Below are 7,748 nucleotides of genomic sequence, written 5' to 3'. Positions count from 1 at the left end.
TGACGACTGGAGATATTGCTCTGAACACTGCTGTGACATCTGCTGCCAGATGTGTGTGGACGTGTTCTCTGGCTTGTGTTCAGGAGACTGCAGCTACACCTTCTGTACCCTCTGCCTCAGCCTGGCACAGAGCTGTGTCTCATTTTTTACCACGCAACAAACTGAAACATCACAGGCACAGTGTAAGTCTACTACTTTCATGCAGCTATTATACTTATTACCTGTGCAATTACTTTAGCTAAACTAAATATAACCTGATTGTTTTATCTGTTTTAGAGGCTATGATGGTCCCAAACGGGCGTACCAAGTGAGCATGAGACACACGTGACAAAACCCTAAAGATGCACTGATGTAAAGACACCAGGTAAATTTAGCCACACAATATTTGTTGCATTAGCTCCAGAGTCTTCACATATGCTGTGGGATTTCAATGAAACTGAGTCCTTTGTTTCAGCAAAGACGAGATTAATGCCAATTTCAGCTGCACTGTAACTAAATGAGAAGATTTTTCATTTAAGCTATTTAATCCACACTGACCTCTAAAATTCCTGCCAAGCGTACTATGGAATAGATCCAGCCATTTGTATTGTTCGCTTCCAAGTGAATTTCAGTGATAGTATAAGTGCTAAAGAGCGCTTTGATCCCGGGACATGTTGGCAATACCAAAAGTCTCAATGCGTTTAACTAGAAAACAATAATCACCCTCTATCTTAAGGGTCAGAACCGCCCTGTGTGTATAAGTTATCATGAGCTGACCCGTCGGTGGTAAATCTAACTTTCAACAAACAGGATTTTAAACCGTTCTATTACATTGCCAAGCGGAGGTGGGTTTTCTTTTCTTTCTTTCTTTTTATCTCATTTGCATTAAGTGCAAAATTGGTTTTGGTCTGATGGTGTGCCTGTTACTTTTTTTTTTTTTTTTCTCATACCTCTGGCAGAAAGAAAAACCAAATGCACATCTTGCTTGGTCTTGGAGTGCTTGTTAAAAGCCTGCAAATAGATTTTCTGGAGAAGTAAATACAAAATGGAATGGACGGAAGACAAATACTTAGTTGAAAAACCTGGAGAAGCCTCTGTTGCCGTGAAAGTAGGAGAAGTCTCAAATACTGAGAGCACCACAGTGAAGGAAACGGAAATATGTTATGTACTATTTGTGACCATGAGCATGTTTGTCATGAGCTGTGCACTCTGTCTAATGTACAACACAGCTTTCATGCTTTATTATTATAGTACTGGGTAAAGAAACAAGAGGAGACAGGTGGAGGTGGAGTATGTAGGTTCAAAGAGGGAAAGGTCTTGACCAGAACCGTTAAAAGGGCAGAATGAACGTCCCTTTAGATTTCTTAAAGTAATGGTCCGGGGAGTGTTTGTGTTAACTGAGAACAAAATTCCAAGTAGAGAGGAATGGCACTGTGGTGTGAGATGGGGATGCAGAGGTCAGAGGGACGGAATGGATGCAGAGTGGATGTGGATCCGAGGGTGTGACCCTCTGCTGTGGCATGGGAAAGTAGACATGCCACGTGATGTTAGGACTGTAGTTGGTAACTTTTACATAAAATAACTTCTGTTGTATTTGCTGAAACTGTCACTATATTCACACAACAACTAAATGAGATGGATAACCTGTGAAAAAAATCACATACCTCTGCCTGGATGGGGTTACCACATGTATACTAAAACAACCAATCATAGTGGATGAGTCTCTGATTCATCTATCATTTATGTCACTCACTGCTTGTGAACTGTAGTCAAACTGTCAAACTAAGCAGGTCTAATTAAATATAAATCAAGATTATGTTACTGCATTGCCCATTTCTCACCTCAGATGTTTTTAGAAACATATTTTAATGGACTCTTAACTATAAAATAAGAAGCTTGTCCAAGCGGTGGGCGGTGCTGGTTCATGAACTTTCTCATTTTACAGCTAAACAGTACACTAAAATATGTTGCAGTAACAGAATCCTGATTTATATTTGTTCAGTGCTGCCTAGTTTGGTAGTCTGACTGCAGTTCATGAGCTGTGAGTGACCTGACTGAACTGTGTTAGAGACTTCTCAGCACTGATTGGTTGTTTTAGGTACCCCAAGGTCGACTCTAGTATATGCCAGAAGAAGCAGTTAGAAGTGGAGGAGGGACATTGTTCTCACAAATAATCTGTGTCATGTACTTATTTTAGAACATAGTATTGTGTCTGAAATCACTGACTACTCACTACATATGTAACCAGTGGACTCTAGTGTTGTCTGCGTTGTGTAGATATAAAGAGACCCAGACTGTGGATATCTTCGCAGGCGATCTCCGTTTATTCCTCTCCTGACAGAGTGGCAAAACAAAACCCTTTGTCATACACAACCATACAAACTCCAGCCCCTACACAAATTAAGCAACACAAGATTATGTTAGCATACTTACTTACCTGTCCCATGGAGTACAACAGCAAAAGGGGAGAGGTAAGGCAGGAGACACCTCTTTATATATACCCCCAATATATACCCAGGAAAGTGTACGTATAGGTAGAAAAACTTAGTATCAAACATTTCACATATTGAGTAGAGAGGCTTTAGCATGTCAGGTAATAACAACTGAATTACATTTTGTGGAATTATAGTAGCCTACTCAACAAATGTACATTTGACTTGTCACACATATTACTGCAGTATAACTGAACCTGTTACATATAGTCCACTATACAGTGAGTTCGCCATTTTGTAGTGCTGTCCAAATGTGTAGTGAGAATCATTATACCCGATATAGTGGACTCAAAGTATCCCACAATGCATTGGGAAAAGCTGTGTACAACTGATTGTCACTCACCAAGCAATATATCCCATCATGCAGTGCACCAAGGGAACGGATTGACTATGTGAGACGGACACCGTGACGGACAAGGGAAAAGAGAGGAGCTCGATTACAACCTGCTGTACATGTTTAACTTAGATTGACATGTTGAAGTTTGTTTTTGCCATGTAATAAACTGTCTATTTAATGTGTAGTCGTCAGTCCCTGAAGAGATGAAAATAAATCAGCAACTTATCTTCTGTAGTGCTTAACAGTTACTGTACAGAGTAGGGCTAAAAATGCTAGCTAATGTTAGCGAGCTGGGTAGCTACTAGCTCTAATTTGTGCCATAATGCTATAATGCATAACATTATACAGTAAATTCCCAAATTATTTCGTGACTGACTGGTAAGACAAACTTTAACACAACAAAGATTAAACAAAAAGTTACTTACAATAGTAGGACAGGCTGAAATTGTGCTGCTCCATCTCCTCTTGCCTTCTGGAGTATAACATTATAAATATCTTTAATATGGGCAGAGCAGCGTATCTTAACACAACACAAACGGCAAATGTTATTTATTAATTTGGAGGGAATATGCTCAGTATAATTTCATGTTTGTATCACAAATATGCATGTCAGTATTTCTTATGGATGGTCCACCAGATGACGTTGATGTGACATGTTTTAACTGTGCAACAGCAATGATGTAATTAATAATGCAGAGAAAATAACCTGAGTAGCGTCCAAAATTGAACTCCCTATATAGTGAGTAGGGAGTAATGAATAAGTGACAGTTTCAGCAAACATGACACAAAGTTATTTTCATAAAAGTTATCAACTGCAGCTTTAAGTGAATAAGCCTTAGTCACCAAACCAGAAGCCAGCTGAGTGTTTCAGTGTGCTGAATGCTGAAGCCAACAAAAAGGTTTGTGATGTATTGCTGTTAAAGGGGCAATGCACACTGATATATGCTCCAGACATTCAGCAAAATTAGCAACCATAAATTAAAGTGTGCAATAGAAACATGTAACGTATAAATCAGGCAAGTCATAGAGTACATGTAAAACAAGACATGCATTTAACTGAATTAATGTAACAGTAAAACAAAGACTACAGTGAATAACACATGCAATTACAGCAGTGGTGGAACCAAAAGTCAGCACAGACAGGTCAGTGAGAAATGATGAGCATATGGCAGATCAATTAAGTTGAGGAAGCAGATTGGAGCCGCAAGGCAATTTAACAAGAGCAGAGTCGAAAAACGGAGGGCAGAGCTGGCTGAAATGATGGTGATCAAACAGGCTGATGCAATGGATATGAATCAAACCCCAGTCTTCCAAGTGGCAGGTGAGAAATCTATAATTTTAATAAAAACCATAATTATTTCCCGTTTTTTTTATATTTATTTGATGACCGCCTTTTCTAAAACGGAAAATTATGTTGTGTGGTGGACCATGTTGTGGATTTTTTTTCACTAGGTGACAACACATGCTATTTTTGGACTAGTTTGGTCTTGTGCCACCTGTATGTTATGGCCGAGAAGACAGTTGGAATCCATGCTCCCCCTAGAGGCGTGGGGTCATAGTGCATATGGACACTGCCCATATGGGCAGATTATGAGACAAAAGGCCCCTGGGCACAGAGATGCAAAAGGCACCACCAACAATACTACATAGGAGCAACACACACTAACATTGCAGTGGTTTTGCTGTCTTTTGCTTTTCTTAGTAGTTGTTATGTGTGTCTTTGAGGTAATTTGCATATTTTTTTTAGTCGTTCTCTGTGTCTTTGAAGTCATTTTGCGTATTTTTTGGGTCATTTTGTGTCCCTTTGTAGTCGTTTTGTGTGTCTTTGAGGTCATTCTGTGTCTCTGAGGTCATTCTGTGTCTCTTTGAGGTCGTTTTGTGTCTCTTTGATGTCATTTTGTGTCTCTGAGGTCATTCTGTGTCTCTGAGATCATTCTGTGTCTCTTTGAGGTTGTTTTGTGTGTCTTTGAGGTCATGTTGTGTCTCTTTGAGGTCATTTTGTGTCTCTGAGGTCATTCTGTGTCTCTTTGACATCATTTTGTGTCTCTGAGGTCATTCTGTGTCTCTGAGGTCATTCTGTGTCTCTTTGAGGTCATTTTGTGTCTCTTTGAGGTTGTTTTGTGACTCTCTGAGGTCATTCTGTGTCTCTTTGATGTCATTTTGTGTCTCTGAGGTCATTCTGTGTCTCTGAGGTCATTCTGTGTCTCTTTGAGGTTGTTTTGTGTGTCTTTGAGGTCATTTTGTGTCTCTGAGGTCATTCTGTGTCTCTTTGAGGTTGTTTTGTGTGTCTTTGAGGTCATGTTGTGTCTCTTTGAGGTCATTTTGTGTCTCTGAGGTCATTCTGTGTCTCTTTGATGTCATTTTGTGTCTCTGAGGTCATTCTGTGTCTCTTTGAGGTCATTCTGTGTCTCTGACATCATTCTGTGTCTCTTTGAGGTTGTTTTGTGACTCTTTGAGGTCATTCTGTGTCTCTTTGAGGTCATTTTGTGTCTCTTTGAGTTCATTCTGTGTTCCTTTGAGGTCATTTTGTGTCTCTTTTAGGTGATTTTGTGTCTCTGAGATCATTCTGTGTCTCTTTGATGTCATGTTGTGTTTCTGAGGTCATTCTGTGTCTCTTTGAGGTCATTCTGTGTCTCTGAGGTCATTCTGTGTCTCTTTGAGGTTGTTTTGTGTCTCTTTGAGGTCATTTTGTGTCTCTTTGAGGTTGTTTTGTGTCCCTTAGAGGTCATTTTGTGTCTCTGAGGTCATTCTGTGTCTCTTTGAGGTTGTTTTGTGTCTCTTTGAGGTCATTTTGTGTCTCTGAGGTCATTCTGTGTCTCTTTGAGGTCATTTTGTGTTTATTTGAGGTCATTTTGTGTCTCTTTGAGATAATTTTGTGTCTCTTTAAGGTCATTCTGTGTCTCTTTGAGGTCATTTTGTGTCACTTTGAGGTCATTTTGTGTTCATTTGAGGTAATTCTGTGTGTCGTTGAAGTTTTGTGTCTCTTTGCGGTCATTGTGTGTCTCTTTGAGGTCATTCTGTGTTTCTTTTTGGTATTTTTGTGACTTTGTGGTCATTTTGTGGCTCTATTTGGTCTCTTTGTATCTTTGTAGTCATGTCGTCATTTTGAGTCTTTTCCTGGTAGATAGGTAGAAATTAGAGTGACATTTTACAGGTGAGGGTCAAGCTTGTGCTCATCAGGCCCATCTGGTAATCCATTCATAACAGCTTTTGTTGTCACTGACTCACCAGGAACTTAATCTGCAGCAGTCCAGTTCAACAGCAGCACTAACTTAACCTCAGCAATGACCATAGAGTGATTAATAAAGGTCATTAACAAATATATGATTCATTGCAGGACTGTGCTATTGGATTTTATTGGACTGTAAAGGTGTACCTAATAAATTGATGACTCACTATATGAACTGCCATGAATCTAACAAAGCCCTTTAAGTGATATGTTCCTTTATGCCCCAGATCAGGTTGCTCTGTCACACAGGGCTTATATTCATTATCCAAGCATCATGCACTGCTTCACCACATTCATATACCCATGCTGTCTCAACCAAATATTGGCTGTTTTCTACAGGCAAAATAAAACACCTTTTATAGAGTGAATTTCAACTTACAAACAATAAGAGGGGCAGCATGAAATTCCACGGAGCTAGTCTGACCCACAGCACAACCTGCAGACAACAGCATGGTCAGAGAAATCTTGATATCTCCCAGATTGATTGACAAGTGAGTTTTGAAGAGAGTCTGGCTGCTTCCTTCCACAGTGGCTATGGAGCCGAGCTATCTGCTGCTGTCTAATGAGGACGGAGATGAGAAGCACTCAGACTTTGACAACGGGTGTGAAAGGAGCTTGTCTGCAGAGCGGCAGTGTGTGCGTGCACATGTGGATTTGTAAGTTCAAAAAAGTCCGTGCAATCTTTTGTGTGTGAAGACAAATAATGTATAATCGCTAATAGGGTATTGCAGAATAGGATATATGGATTTTGAGCGGAGTCATAAATAATGTATAAACATGATATTATGCTGATGGACTGCCAGAGGTGTTACAAGTTGTATTTGTATGTTTTCTATTTCCAGAACAATAATCTCAAGCTTATCGCCGCTATCGTGGCTGAGCAAAAGCTCTGTGAACAAAACAAGCCATCCTGGGTGACGACAGGGACTGCACCCTACTTAACCCTCGTGTCGCCACCTTTCCAGCCCAATGGTGCACCCTATTTCATGTGGATGGATTTTTTCCCTGTGTATCTGGATGTTTGTTCACAAGATGGACAGCTACTTTATTTGTGTTTTCCAGTACAGGACTCTTAAAGAGACAAACAGGATTCCTGAACATCAACCAGCGAAAGCATTGCACTTTGCACATCTGGAAGATTAAACTCAAGTGTAGAAATGGCCTCATCCCGGCATACAAGCAGTACTTCAAAGCACTCGTTAGATGTCTGCAAGATTGTTTTGCACTGTGAGGCAAACAAAAATATAATTTGGTTGCGTGCACAGTGTACAATCTGATATCTCTTTGTGAGATAAGGGTGCCCGAGGACACAAGGTGCTATTTGCTTCTACTGAATTAGACCTTTTTTATTATCCTCCATAAAATTGCAAGTTTCTGGAAATTTTAATGATTGAGTGAGCCATGTCCCCGCATCAAAAGGCGCTTGGAATGAGGTCTTACAAGGAAAATCTAACAACACGGAGAGTGTGATGGGCTGCATTGTGCTCCCTGACTGTACCCATCTCTGCTACTGTTTTCTCCTCCTCTCAATCCCTCTGGACTCTGCGGAGCATTCAGTCTGTCTCAAATTCGAATCCCTTTCAAACTCAGAGGATACGCGTGGCCTAGTTCACTCCTTTAACTGACCTCATCCTCCCAGAAGTTTGTGTCTATATTTACTGTATCTGCAGTAAATCCTGGAGTGCAAAACTATTTGAATAAATTTCACACA

At 40.2% G+C, this 7,748-nt stretch overlaps 1 long non-coding RNA gene across 1 annotated transcript; it reads left to right on the top strand.

Annotated features, from left to right (window-relative positions):
* Positions 1-289: 289 nt before the first annotated feature.
* On the top strand, positions 290-7,547 carry LOC125879820 (uncharacterized). The gene is made up of 3 exons (XR_007447982.1): positions 290-364; positions 6,567-6,693; positions 6,880-7,547. It is a non-coding gene; the product is annotated as an uncharacterized LOC125879820 (long non-coding RNA).
* The last annotated feature ends 201 nt before the right edge of the window (positions 7,548-7,748 follow it).

This window comes from Epinephelus fuscoguttatus, linkage group LG19 (assembly GCF_011397635.1).
Source record: "Epinephelus fuscoguttatus linkage group LG19, E.fuscoguttatus.final_Chr_v1".
Taxonomy (NCBI): Eukaryota; Metazoa; Chordata; class Actinopteri; order Perciformes; family Serranidae; genus Epinephelus; species Epinephelus fuscoguttatus.
This window is presented reverse-complemented; position numbering and strand designations above follow the sequence as displayed.